General features: G+C 40.3%; 1 long non-coding RNA gene across 2 annotated transcripts in view; it reads left to right on the top strand.

Annotated features, from left to right (window-relative positions):
- The window catches only part of LOC122461479, a 70,896-nt gene that overhangs the window by 38,250 nt on the left and 17,856 nt on the right, over positions 1–14,790 (top strand). For both annotated transcript variants that reach the window (XR_006283400.1, XR_006283401.1), the window contains exons 5-7: positions 5,070–5,126; positions 9,384–9,493; positions 10,123–10,188. This is a non-coding gene — a long non-coding RNA (uncharacterized LOC122461479). The remainder of the gene's footprint in view (positions 1–5,069; positions 5,127–9,383; positions 9,494–10,122; positions 10,189–14,790) is intronic.

A 14,790-nucleotide genomic window follows, 5' to 3' on the forward strand; every position in this document is an offset into this window, starting at 1 on the left:
CCTTCCTACAATAAGTTAGTTTACTTGTGTATGTGTAAATAGTGGACCTGATCAACAGCTGAGTCTCTGTCTGGTCTCTCATTTTGTTGGTGAAATTTTGAGTTGAATTGCACGGACAAATAGTAGTAGTGAAACATTCACCTACCTGACTTCTTGTAGGTACAAATAAGCAGGGAGCAGGATATTTCTATACAGGCTGCTCATCCTGCTCTGTTCATGAGCCATCCGTTTTCAAAGAAGCAGCATGCACCTCACAGCTAGCACACGCTACAATTCAGGATAATCAGACACCTGAGAGATTGTTCATAACCCCTTCCAGCCACAGGGCTCTAGTTAGAAGGGTAGTTCTGAGTTCAGTTTCCCTCTTGGCCATAGATTCCATGTGTGACCTTGGGCCACTTAATCTCTCGTTGGCTGAGTTCCTCATCTGTAAAATGGGAATAAGAATACCTCCCTACGTCACGAATATTGGAAGGGCGAATTATTCAATGATTATAAGGCTATCTGATATTCTGGTGGTAACCATATGAGTAGATAGGTGGATAATGCAGTAGGTTTAGATTAAAAGTCATAGCAGGAGAAAGCCTTAAAATCTGATGAGCCAATCAAGTGTACATTCATAGCGCATTTGTATTATGTCTTAAGTATATATAACAAATACACCAATTACATTTTTTTTGTAAACTAGCTACAGATTTAAGTATTTCTTTAATGTAGTATTTTTTTAGGTGGGATGTTCAGTCAACTGAGACTTTCTTTTTCAGAACACTTTAGTTTGCATAAAAGGGCTGCATAATAATAATAATAATAAAGCACCAGCCAAAATTTGGGAGAGAGAAATAGAGAGAGTGAAACTAAGGGCATGTGAAGAACAGTCAGTATCCAGCAACAGCAGCAAAACAGTTTCAATTTTCTGGATTATTAATTCAAATTCACACGCACATGCCAGTTAAAATTAAAAGCCTTTTTTTACTGCTCTAGTTTAAATTAAAGATTATATTCTGCTCCACGAGTCTGAATTAAATAGCTTATTTTGCACACCGAGCTCTCATTTTAAAACTAATAAAGAAAAGACATAGCATGTACGTGCAAGTTTGAGACAGGAAGGACCTAAATTACTACACCTGTTTCACTTGGGAGCTACTTTATTAGTGTTACAAAACTTGGCTTTCAATTTGGCAGTCAGAAGAACATTTAGAACAAGCATTTCTTTGTTTTGACAGAAAGGCTGTGGTAAATGAATGACGTTGGAGCTAGGTGTGAAATGTGAAGGTACAAAATTAACTGGTAAGATAATTACTGTTCTAATTCTGCATAAACATGCATTTTGAAAATCATTAATAGTTCAGGGAAATAATGTTAGTGATTAAATAAGGTGTTTTGCATCACTGAGCACAACTAAGCTGCTTTAATTACATTTGAAAGCAAGGGAAAGCAGCTAATTAAAATTAGCACAGGGTTCCTGAATGACCAGCACTGCATTGTTGGCCTAACCTGTTTAATTGTGTGTTTGTTAATGTCTTCATTTCCCCCTCTTTTACATTTAACAAAATTATTAAAGAAACTTAAACCTGTAAGAAGTGAACGATTGTGTGTCATTATCAAAATATGCACTGCAGATATAACTGGGGAATTGTTTACAAAGAAAGTCATCATCATTCAAAAGTCATAACTTTTCTTCAGTCACATCCACATGTCACTCACATCCGTAGACTAGAAAAATGGTACTTGGCACCATCACAGATTGCAGTATTTTGCAACTGTGTTTATTTTAAAAACCTCTTGAACACCAAGTTGTTGGTTAAAATATAGCTAATAAACCAACAGTAATATATTGAAAATACAGGGCAAAAAAATAGTATATAAATTAAATTGATCCTTTATAATAGCTCAGTCTTGTTCAGTAAAAGCTGCACTAACTTGGTTACCTGCAATAGGTAGCATTGTTTGAAAAAGATAAAACATTTTAATGCATCCCAAGGTTTCCTATACAATTTTATTTGACCTTTAGTTAAAGATGCGCTCTAATAAGCAGTCAGCTTTTCCCCCCTTGTTCCCTTGGGTGACCAGTTAAGATAGGTTTCATTTTATCAGCATACAGACATGTAAAGATAGTTGGTTTATATTCTATACATTTTTAACAAATGCACAATATAATACAATGAAGACAACTAAAAATAGATTAAAATGCTAATTTATATTTAGGTATAATCAAGTCAAGTTAAAGCAGACGCGATGTTTTCCACATTGATTCAGTATTTATACTGAACCTCTGATGTGAGACTCAGATGAATAATAATTTACATACATATACATTTTAAACAGAAAAAATTGGTGAAAAATATAAAGTTCTATATGGAACGGTAGCAGATCCTAAGAAAAGCAGCTTAAGTCATGGGAATTATGCTTATGAAACTGATAAGCAATTAAAGCAAGAAGTTAAATTTAACTCCATGAATAGTACAGAATATTCAGCAGATGATACATACATTATTTTATCGGTGCACATCTCTGTGAACATATAGTGTGTCAGGCACTGCCCCTCTGGCAGTAAGGCTTAATGGTTGGAGCAGAGATTGACGCCGGACGTAGGGTCGGATTGGGCCAATGGTGGCACTGGAATCAAGATCTGGGGACAGCCCAGGGTCAGAACAGAGATCAGAGTCTGCAGACAAGCTGAAATCAGTAATGTAGCCAGAGTCCAGGTGCAGGCCAAGTCACTACCATAAACAGGGTCCAGGTCTAGGCAGAAGGCTGAAGTCAGGTAGTCAGAATCTGAGGGTCTGGAAATGGAAGCCAGGCTGGTGCGGGTCAGTAACAGGGCTGGAGCAAGGTCAGAGTATGGCTGGAACAGTGCTCAGGCTAGGCTAGGGCAGGAACAGGATCAAGAGCGGGCTGGGAGTCTTGAGAGACTCATACACTGTAAGGCTGAAGGAGGATTCCTTTCTGGGTAGTGCTGTTGCACACACTGATCTGCAACTCTGGAGAAGGTGGGGAAATACCTGGGTCTGCGTATCATCTGACCCAGACTCTGTTCTGGGGTAGGCTGCTGCCGCATGCCTGAAGGCTGAGTCACAGAAGGCTTTGTGGGAAGAGTATGGGCAGATCTACACTTAAAATACTGCTTTGGCACAGCTGCGCTGCCACAGCACTTTAATGAAGATGATCTAAGCCGACAGGAGAAGCTTCTCGCATTGGGGTAGTTAATCCACTTCTGTGAGAGGCAAAAGCTATGTTGGCGGGAGGTCTCCCACCAACATTGAACTGTCTACACACCAGCCCTTAGGTCATGATGTAGTTATAGCAAAGTAATTCTGTAGTGCAGACCAGAGCTAAGTCAGTGCAGCTGGGTCGTTGCATGCCTGAATGGTGACTCACTGCATCTCTTTTGGAGGGGAACCTGAGCACGTAGCCTCTGTTCTTGGTTATGAGGGTGGAAATTAGGAGTCAGTTCATTCATTGATTTCAATGGTGTTTTACCTGCTTTACACTGCTGTTCAATATCTGATCAAAATTTTAGCCCAGAGTATGCAGCAACATTAAAACTTATTTCTGTTATAGACATAGTGTTTTGTGCTTTGTTAACGCCTAAAATCTTAGCATTCAATATTTGAAAACATCGAAGGTAGGGAAAATATCTAGTAGTGTTTTATAAATAACAAAAATTCACCAATGCTTTTAAAAATCTGCATGCTAACTTTTACAAAAGCAAACAAACACAAAAAAGAAATGAAAAGAAGCTAGCAGATTGAATAAACAACTAATTAAGTCTCATAAAGAATTTTTAGTAGCATCTCATTGCATCTTGCATCATCAAGGGGTACATGACGACAATTTAGTAATCGATGAGATATAATCAATGGTGGCATTCCTTTGTGTTGTAGCAATAGTTATAAATAAAAGTTTGGTGTGTGTTTGTTTTTTGTTTTCAATTGAAAGCTCATATTTCCTTTGGTCATTTGTTTGGTTGTGGCCATCGAAATCATGACGAAAACCTTTAATTAATCTTTCTCTAATTTCCTCTCTTATTTTAATATCAGTAAAAGTATAAAAGCCACAAAAATATGCTCTATTAAGTAGAGAAATACCTAAGTTACCAGCATTCATTTCTGTAGGTGGGAAGATAAGGGTTTATGGTTTTCAATATCATTTTATGCTATTACCACTTTTACTTGTTTAATGAATTTAGGGCGGAGACACATACTGTCTGGAATGACCCACGTACAACCAATCAGAAAACGATTCCTTTTTCTGACATGTCGTGCTATGTAATACTGGTTTACATTGTATATGATGTAAAACAATGTGGTCTTAGATAGCCCAACATGAAGTGCAACAGTACTGTGGATATATATTAAAAGAAATGTGTTTGTACTGCAGATACCTGTTGTGAATTGGTCATGCTTTGGTAGGTAAAGGCAACCCAGAAATTGCACATTCTTTCAAAACACACAAAAAATCTGGGTATTTAGTTACTTGACGCTGGCACATCTAATGTTAACAAAGATTGATGAATTTGGTTTTTTTGGTACATTCCTTTCACCCATTCTTCATCTGTTTTTGTCTCTTTAGATTGTATGCTTTGGAGGCATGACCTATGTATTCCTCTGTTTTTTAAGCACGCAGGTTACTATGTCAATCTAAATAATATCTATGAATGGTATGTCTATGGCTCCGTTGTTGTTAGTTTGTGGTAGAGTAGAGACTTGAGCTTGGGTGCCTAGACGAATGCCCTAACCACTGGACCATTCTTCCTCTCAGATGGCAAGCCCAATCTCCTTCCATCTCCTAATATCCTAAATCAGGACATCAGACTATTCCAAGAAAAGAGCAGACTGTTTGTACGTTAATTTATTCATCATTTTGTTCCATCACACAAGTGCTAGCATTATAAATATTTTGTAATTGAATTTTATAAACATGCTGAAGGGGCCAAATCCTAAAAGATGCTGAGTTCCCGCACCGTTCAGTGGGAGATTCAAGTGCTCAGAACTTCCCAGGGTTTGGCCCAAGAAGCTTGCTTACATTTTAACAGAGCCATAGAAATAAACACTTGTGTCTTATTGAAGGAAGAGGACATGACTGACTCTGACGTAGTGCCAGACATGCCTTTGGCATATGATGAGGTAAGCAGAGCGCTTCCAGCTTGCATCAAAAGTACCAATAGGACAGCTGGGTCCACTTGGACCAAGTTTGCTATCATGACAGTAAAATGGAGGCGGCAGGTGGAAATGGTTTATATTTTGTGTAGTTAAAAAGCCATCTTTCAATATCAAAATTTACCAAGAATGTATAAATAGTTCTTACATTTTATTAAAAATTAATTTGCATAACGTCTAAAATACTCTGATTTAATAAAGATGAATAAAAACATGACTATCTTGTAGAACATTCCAAAAGGGAGATGTGAGAGCTTCTTAGTAATGAGTGTGATATGATTAATTGTGGCATTTCAGTTCATTATGGCGATAGGGATAAATAAGAATGTGTTTGAGGTAGTTTAATTGTTAAAGCTGCCATCTCTCTTGCCCCTTGGCTTCACTGTGGTCATTACAATCAAGATTGAAACCTTTCATTAACCTTTCTCTATTTAATTCAATCTTTTGAGTTTATAGCAGAATCCAAGATTCACAAAATATGTGGGCCATTTTACGTAAAGAGCTTCACCTTCCTGTCTTTGCACAGCTGGTGAAAAAGGTACAATACGACCTTGCTTGATAACAGTATGAATTAATTTCCTGATTGCTTTTACTCATATTAGGCCTGATTCTTCACACATTGCTACCTCACCATAACAGCATGAAATGGTGTAAAACATCTAACCAAACTGGACTGTCTACATGAACCATGAAAACCTGAGTAATAATGCCTGCTGCAAAGACCCTCATACCGCACTGAAAAAAGGAAACAAAATCCAGAACACCCTCACTAGGGCAACAGATCAATAACAAAAAGAGTTGGAGCATGCCACCAGCACCTATCTATCTAAACCAACCATTCATTGGGAGGCACTAAAATTGACAAAGGAAATCTGTGCCAATACATGGCAGCCAAACACTTGCTCCTCCTGTCTGGTGAAAGCACTTACAGAGCACGTGGGCCTCTCCTCAGTGATGACATCAGTATACGCATCATGGAGGGAGCCCAAAAAAGGCCCTGAAGCAGGCAACAATACACTTGATATTTATATATATATATATATATAATCCTAAAAATCTTACTTCCCACTTTGTTCACAAATCTAAGTCAGTCTTACTCAGAAGAGAGTTGCAACCTGCCTCTAACAGCATCCGACTTCTGCCAATATCTTCAACCACTCTAAGCCAGGTTTCAGACCCAGCAAGGAGACAGTGTGGATCACACTGATGCGTGATCCCTTTTGTAGCCAAAAGCAATGGTGGCCACAAGGAACCAGCTAGCCACAAGGAACTGCTAGATCATCCGTAGAATATGGTAAGCAGGAGTCAAGAGAAAAGTGCTCGTTTTGCTTAGGAGGGCCATGAGTGACAGCTTCCACTCCTCAAGGAAAACAACCACTAGTGAAGATGGAGCCCTGCAAGGCAGGGTGATTTCTCTGCTCCTATTCAATATTTACATTGCATTACTAAAGACTTTGAGATGCTATAGGCTCAAATACCAGAAATATGCTGCTGATATATATGTTGGGCCCTACCAAATTCATGGTCCATTTTGATCAATTTAACAGCCAGAGGGTTTTTTAATTGGTCAATTTCACTTTTTCAGCTATTTACATCTGAAATTTCACAGTGTTGTAACCACGGGGGTCACACCCAAAAGGTACCCAGAAGTGGATCTGATCTCCCACTCCCTTCCCCCCCATCCCCAGCTGCCATGCAAGGGAAGGACAAGACCTGTCTCTCCCCAGCCCAGCAGGGACTCACAGCTAGGAGCTCCCTGGCTGGGGTGCTTCCAGGAGCAGGGGGTTATCAGACGCATCTCCACAAGTCTCCTTCAGCTGCAGGAACCTCCAGTGCTGGGCAGGGAGCTTTCTGCAGCAGGGGTTGGCACTCGGAGGTTGGTCTGATCTGCCCACTCCACCTCAGAGCTGCCATGCAAGGGAAAGACAAATCCTGTCTCTCCCCAGCCCAGCAGAAACTCCCAGCTTAGGCGCTCCCTGGCTGGGGTGCTTCCAGGAGCAGGGGGATATTGCACTCACCTCCACAAGTCTCCTCCAGCTGCAGGAATGTCCGGGGTTGGAGCTTCCTGCAGCAGGGGGAGGCACTCCACAGTCTGATCTCCCCTGAGAGCAAGAGTGGCCATGAAGGGGAAGGACAAGTTCCTCGCTCCTCAGGCCAGCTGGCACTTGCAGCTAGGAGTCCCCTGACTGGGGCGCTCCCAGCAACAAGGGGGAGATCATATTTCACAGGGAAGGGCTTATTTCACAATCGGTGACACATTTTTCACGGCAGGGAAATTGGTAGGGGCCTATATATATGTATCGCTATGATATAGATAGCTATAGCGTTCACATTTCCTAGACCATCACCCAACTTCCCTGGGGCTAGGAGATATACTGAAAGTGTCTGAATGCAACAGCTGGCTTCTAATCAGTCCAAGCAAGGTGGAGGTTATGTTGGTGCACAGCGGGCAGGATTTTGAAGATTTTCTAGAAATCATGACCAGCAACTCTGTCAAAAGCATGAGTCCATTGATTGTCAAACAGATGCAATCATGGAATCTTACTTGACTTCACATTACAGTTGGACACCGAAGCCAAAACAGTGGCCAGAAATTCCTTTTTCTACCTCTAATTGGCCAAAAGCTATGCCTGCACCTCACAAAAGTTCCAACAACACCAGTTCTGCTACTTCAGGCATGAACAGCTACAGTGCTATATGCTTTGGACTAACAATGCCCCATCTCCTAGGTGGAACAGGTAGGCATGAACACATTCTACTTTAAGTGGCTCTCCTATTCATTAGTGCATCCAGTTCAATACTGGGGCCTGTCATAAATATAAAGGGAAGGGTAAACCCCTTTAAAATCCCTCCTGGCCAGAGGAAAAATCCTCTCACCTGTAAAGGGTTAAGAAGCTAACGGTAACCTCACTGGCAGCTGACCAAAATGACCAATGAGGAGACAAGATACTTTCAAAAGCTGGGAGGAGGGAGAAAAACAAAGGGTCTGTGTCTGTCTGTATGCTGCTTTTGCCGGGGACAGAACAGGAATGGAGTCTTAGAACTTTTAGTAAGTAATCTAGCTAGGTATGTGTTAGATTATGATTTCTGTAAATGACTGAGAAAAGAGCTGTGCTGAATAGAATGACTATTCCTGTCTGTGTGTCTTTTTGGTAACTTAAGGTTTTGCCTAGAGGGATTCTCTATGTTTTGAATCTAATTACCCTGTAAGGTATCTACCATCCTGATTTTACAGAGGTGATTCCTTTACTTCTATTAAAAGTCTTCTTGTAAGAAAACTGGATGCTTTTTCATTGTTCTGAGATCCAAGGGTTTGGGTCTGTGGTCACCTATGCAAATTGGTGAGGATTTTTACCAAACCTTCCCCAGGAAGTGGGGTGCAAGGGTTGGGAGGATTTTAGGGGGAAAGATGTGTCCAAACCATGTTTCCCAGTAAAACCAGATAAAGTTTGGTGGTGGCAGTGGAAATCCAAGGGTAAAATAATTTTGTACCTTGGGGAAGTTTTAACCTAAGCTAGTAAAAGTAAGCTTAGGAGGTTTTCAAGCAGGTCCCCACATCTGTACCCTAGAGTTCAGAGTGGGGAAGGAACCTTGACAGGGCCCAATTACAGGAGAGGCCATCTCATCCTCTACATCACAGGTATAATGCAGCTAATGTTACCCAGAATAAAGTGTGAGTGGGACACAAGGCATTTACAGCAAAGAGCAACCAGTTGTGTAACTGTTTGTTTGCCACAGTAGATGAAGATGATCACATCTTGCTTTTTTCAGGACCTGATACAAGACTCACAACTTGCAAACCCTGTCACCCATAAATGCACAAGCCCCCAGTGTGCAGTAGAAAGCACAGTCCCAACCAGGATCATGCTGAAACTCAAACGTTGCTGTATATGATGCCTAGATATTACACTGATTGACACAATAAAAATACTTTGGGTGAAATCCTGGCCACACTGAAGTCAATGAGACTTTTGCCATTGACATTAGTGAGGCCAGGATTTCACTCACACATGGAGGTAGTCCCAAACAGGCAGTAGCATTGAGAGCTGCACCCCACTGCTATCACAGCCCTGTTCTGAAGGAGCCCCTACACAGGGAGAGAAGATTGAATACGATGACTGAACTACTCCATGGTCTCTAAGCTGAGAAAGCAATATCAGAAAGTGCCTAGCTCAAAGTTTTACCTGAAGCAGGTTTTAGAAACACTGTTTTTCCTTCTATCAGCAGTGTGTCTGGTGTTGTAAATTACTCCTGCAACTACTGAAGTCAGTGGCAGAACTCCCATTGAGTCCAATCATATCGGATCAGATCCTTGTTGGATAGTTATCTGGGAGGTGAGATGAATCATTCTGATTGTCTACCTTCTGAGATGCCCAAAAGTGCCAGTTGTGATCGTCTTTTTCATGTGCATACTTGCTCACTGGTAACTGGGCTTAGACTTCCAAATCATTACATAAACTAGTGAACAGATCTGGGATGTATAACTTTCAGTCACTATTAACTCTGATGGACTCAGTCTCTATACTTGTTTGTTTTTATTGTAAGTAGTGCAAACAGCTTGTGATTTTTCTCCGTATCTAGCCACAGTTGTGAGCTGGAAGCCTCTGTTTTGAATTACCTGGCTTTGGGGCTTTAAACTGGACCTTTAACATTGCTGTTTGTATTTAGTTTTACATAAAATTGAGCTGTTACTTTGCCCTAAGCTGTGGAAGTTACTACTGTTCTTTCAATTGCTTCTTTTTAGCATCCCGTCCTTGACATAATCCTGAAGGACCCAGCTTGGAAATCTCCTTCTGGCAGAACAAGATCTCTTCATCTTTGAGGTCACGTTCCAGGCCTTTGTTCAGTCACAAGTTCTGTTTGGATTTATCTTCACTGTGTCTACTTGAATATTCAAAAAATCATCAGCTAGTCTAATTTGTTTTTTTTTAAAGTCATGTAAAAGACTGATTTGCTTTGACAGGTGGATCAGAAACAGAATTGGAGCTATTTTGTCTGGACCTAATTAAACAACCTTCATTACTGGCAGGTATGTGTTTGTGATGACTTAAAATTAGCTTGATTAGAATTAAAACTCAAAATATAAGGCATTGAATAGGTGGGTTGAAAATTATGGTTTAAAAATACATTCTATGTAGAACGTTTTAAATGGGGCAACTGCACTTGTAAATTTTAAATCACCATGCCAAATCCCATTTTGTGTTCTATGTTAATGGCACTTGTCACGGGTATTCATGAGGGTATGGCCAATGCTTATAAAATTGTTCCACGCTAGATCACAATTATGAAACTTTAATAAAACATTAGTAATTCTCATTTGTCTGTTAGAAGCACAGAAGTTCTGTCTGAGTTTTGTGTAGCCTACTTTGAGTGACATTAACCCCTGTGAGTAGGACCCACCAGCATGAGGCTTATCCACCACTTATGTCCCCAAAGTAGGGCTTAAATTGAGACTTAAGTGGTGCATAGGGCATGTGCTGACCCCTGCACAGGACTGACTTTCACCACTTGGGAGTAATTGTGCTCTATGAAGGTGAAATTAACTCTTTCAACCTAGGCCTATGACAGCATTTTCCCCCGCCAGTTACTATTACAGCCTATGGTGCAGACGTCTCAGCCCCTCAGTATCACCTGAATAGAGTGTTGGCGCCATGGGGTCCTGTGGTCCTTTCCTGACTATCCCAATTGCAACTCTGGTAGACAAAACCAAATACTCTAATAGGTTCTAAAACATTCCTCTGACCCTGACCACTCACCCGGGCCAAGTAAACTGCTGCATTCCTATATATTAAAAACAATACTCTACCATTGAGATATCAGTTTAGCACATAGTGCTGCTAATGCTATACGTGAATGTACTTACTCTGAGAGGTGCTTCAATGCACTGCTGAAGCAATGCTTGGGGTGTGTGTTTGGCACAGCACCATAGTTTTAATAGAACACAGTCTTGTTAGGTGGATGCACTATAGCATTGCAGGGGAAATGTATTGTGCCTAAAATGGATTAGCCCAATGGGGTAGGGCCACAGGGTTGTTCTAGGGGAAATGGGTATAGTTTTCTAACTAACAATATTGGAGCAAGATTATATCTGTCACAAGTGAAAATACTATATTGATATCTCATTGCTTTATGGACCTATAGTCCTCTGGAGTGTTAAATATCCAGATGATATCCCTGAGAACTGGATTTTGCATTTGGATCCCTGATTTAGCTGACAGAAGTGAAAAATCATATGTAGTCAGGCAACTATGTATTGACAATGGAGCTCAGCTTATTCCAGTTACTGTCAACATTAATTTAAGAATAAAATATCCACCCCGCCTCCAGATCTACTGACATCAGGTGATGGCATACAAACACTTATAGCCCCCTTTCCCCCGTTAAACCAGGCTTCTTTTGGGACCTCAGCCCTTATGTGTCAAAAGCACATGGATATGGAGATATTGCATGCCCTTTTGAAGGACCCTAACATACCAACAGACCCTTAGCTAAGCAGTAAGGACAGGGAATTGTCAGGCTACTTCCAGCAATCCACAGTGCAGCTCTGATGGGCAGACCCAGGCCCATTTATTAATTTTATAATTCAACTTTATAATAGTGTCTGTTTTTCTTTTTAAACATTAACAAGGCATTTATTTATTTTTAATTCACCGCTGATTACAAAAGGTCTCAGGTGTGGGTGCATCATCTAACACAACAAATTACATTTTTGATTTCAAATGAAAACAAAAAGACCAGCAACAAAACATTGCCATCCACTCCCAAACCAAATGCCACTGTGTCAGCAAAGATCTGAGAAGAGATGCACATTACACTGTCCCCGAAAGATAAACAAACCACTGGCTTCCCCCTTGTCCTGGATGGGTTTGGCCAGTCTTTACACTTGTCTGTATCTAATTTTCCAGCCCAACCAAACCAAATCATCTGGTAGGTCCTAGTAGCATGGTAAGGCCTCTGCCTGGAATTAGGGCAAAATAGCCTTGTTAGCTATCATAAAGATATCACTAGACTGGCGTACCAGCCGCAAACCTGAATAGGATTCAGCCCCCTTGTCACAAGTAGCAGTAATCTCCCTAACTAAAATATCACTTTAAGATATTTCTCTATAAGTAAATCAGAATCTTTTAGCATAAAGAATAATTGCAGTATCAGCAAAATGGGAAGGCAGCATGATCCTGCAGACAGAGCACTGAATTGAGTCAGGAGGCCTATGTTCTATTCCAGGCTCTGTCACTGGCTTCTTGGGTGACCTTGGGCAAGTCACGTCACTGCTGTGCCTCAGTTTCTCTGCCTTTGTAAACCCCTTTGAGATGTACATGGAAAAGTGCTACACGAACTAGGTATTATTATTTTCACATATTGACTTACAGATTGTAACAATACTGTCATATGGCCTTGCCAAGATTGGCATTGTATTGGAAATGCCGGTGTTCTGTACTTTCTGTATCGCCTACAAAACATTTTACTGGTTGATTTACTAGCAATGACCTAGAGCAGGCACAAATGTCTGTTTCACAGAGCTGCTATGCATTAACAGTTGCATTAATTAATATTCCCTTACCAGTTGAATAGTGTCTGTGAACCCCATTCAGTAGTGACTTATGCACTACTTATAAGGAATTCTTAGAGAATTAATTTAGGGGGAAAATGTGAATCACTGTGCGTGTGTGCATGCGTGTGTATATACATCATTAGTTTAATCTCTTGGATAGTTCTTTTCCCATATGCATTTGGGTTACTGGTACCAGGCAATGATCAATGTGCAAGCCATGAAAACAGACTAAACCACTGAAAAAGCAGCCCTGTGCCTGATTAAGAAAGAAGAAAAACTTTTCCAATTGATTTAGTGCTTCATAAATTAGCCTAGGGACAGCTTTAAATTGTGCTCTTATAATGCATACAGGATTCTATTCATCTAATAATTTTGCTATTCAATAAAAAGATGTTTTGAATAGCAACCAAATATGCCATAAAAATACAGTATCTGAATTCTGTCAAGAGGATAAATGTGAATGAATGGATTGGAAGTGTCCCCCAAAGTGATTTTTCTCTTATTTACTCTAATATAACTTTTCATTTAAAAAAATATATTGGGAAATAGTCTAAAAGTGGGAGTTTTAGGGAAATTATTATACACGTTATTTCATTTATTAATAATGTGCCCACTTAGGTGTCAAGAGGGGCTACAATTATATTTCAGTTCCCATCCAAAGCAAGTAACCAAACACATTAACATATGAAATAAGCAAATTATGCTAGCCCTAAAGGAGGTAAGAAGGTATGTTCTAGATTGTGCCAGTCAGAGAAATTCTCAGAAGGTTCCTCCTTCAGAATCCCCAGTCCATGAGGGGACTCCATCCACTTTTAAGCCAAAGTTAAATCTCTTTGTGGCTGCCTGAAGATATCACTATTTTTAAAAGGGCATTTTTTCATAGATTCATAGATTCATAGATATTTAGGTCAGAAGGGACCATTATGATCATCTAGTCTGACCTCCTGCACAACGCAGGCCACAGAATTTCACCCACCACTCCTACAAAAAAACCTCACACCTATATCTGTGATATTGAAGTCCTCAAATTGTAGTTTAAAGACCTCAAGGAGCAGAGAATCCTCCAGCAAGTGACCCGTGCCCCATGCTACAGAGGAAGGCGAAAAACCTCCAGGGCCTTCCAATCTGCCCTGGAGGAAAATTCCTTCCCGACCCCAAATATGGCGATCAGCTAAACCCTGAGCATATGGGCAAGATTCATCAGCCAGATACTACAAAAAATTCTTTCCCGGGTAACTTGGATCTTACCCCATCTAAAAACCCATCACAGGCCATTGGGCCTATTTACCATGAATATTTAATTACCAAAACCATGTTATCCCATCATACCATCTCCTCCATAAACTTATCGAGTTTAATCTTAAAGCAAGATAGATCTTTTGCCCCCACTACTTCCCTCGGAAGGCTATTCCAAAACTTCACTCCTCTGAAAGATTTTCTGGAATCTTTTAAAATATAAATGTAATATAAGCAAAGACTTCCTCAGCATTTTCATTTAAACTACAGGAAATTGTAGAGTAATGGTGTTCAGTCCATATGTGGTCCCAAAGGATTTTACTAAGGCGATGAACAACTCGTCTTATGCCCGAACGCCCATGGCAGTGAAAACGCTTATTTACTTAGTACCGTAATCACAGCAAAGGTAACCCAGCATATCTTGGCCAGAATCAATCTGGTAAAGGCCCTAGCCATAGGGTTTCTAGTAAATACAGAGAAATCTATGTGTTAACCACTTTTCCCAGTTAAACTTCTTGGGATTCATGGTAGATGCTGAGGCTTTGGTCTTAAACTTGCACTGGTTTAAAATAGAAATCCATATTTAAAACAAAAAAAAGTGTCAATAATAGATGTTTGCTTCATCTTTCTTACAACGTAAAGTTGTTGGGGTCTCTGGTAACACTGCTTCCTGCTTGGTGTGCCTGTTCTCTGTTATAGAAGCATGCTAATGTGATTGATGAGGAAAAGAAAAGGGAAAGCAGTTTAGGAGCAAACAGTTGCATGTCACAGGTGGCGACCTTGTTAGAGTTAATATGGGGGAACTAAAACTTAATACTGTTAGAACTCCATTCCTTTTTTAGA

This window comes from Chelonia mydas, chromosome 8 (genome assembly GCF_015237465.2).
Source record: "Chelonia mydas isolate rCheMyd1 chromosome 8, rCheMyd1.pri.v2, whole genome shotgun sequence".
Taxonomy (NCBI): domain Eukaryota; kingdom Metazoa; phylum Chordata; order Testudines; family Cheloniidae; genus Chelonia; species Chelonia mydas.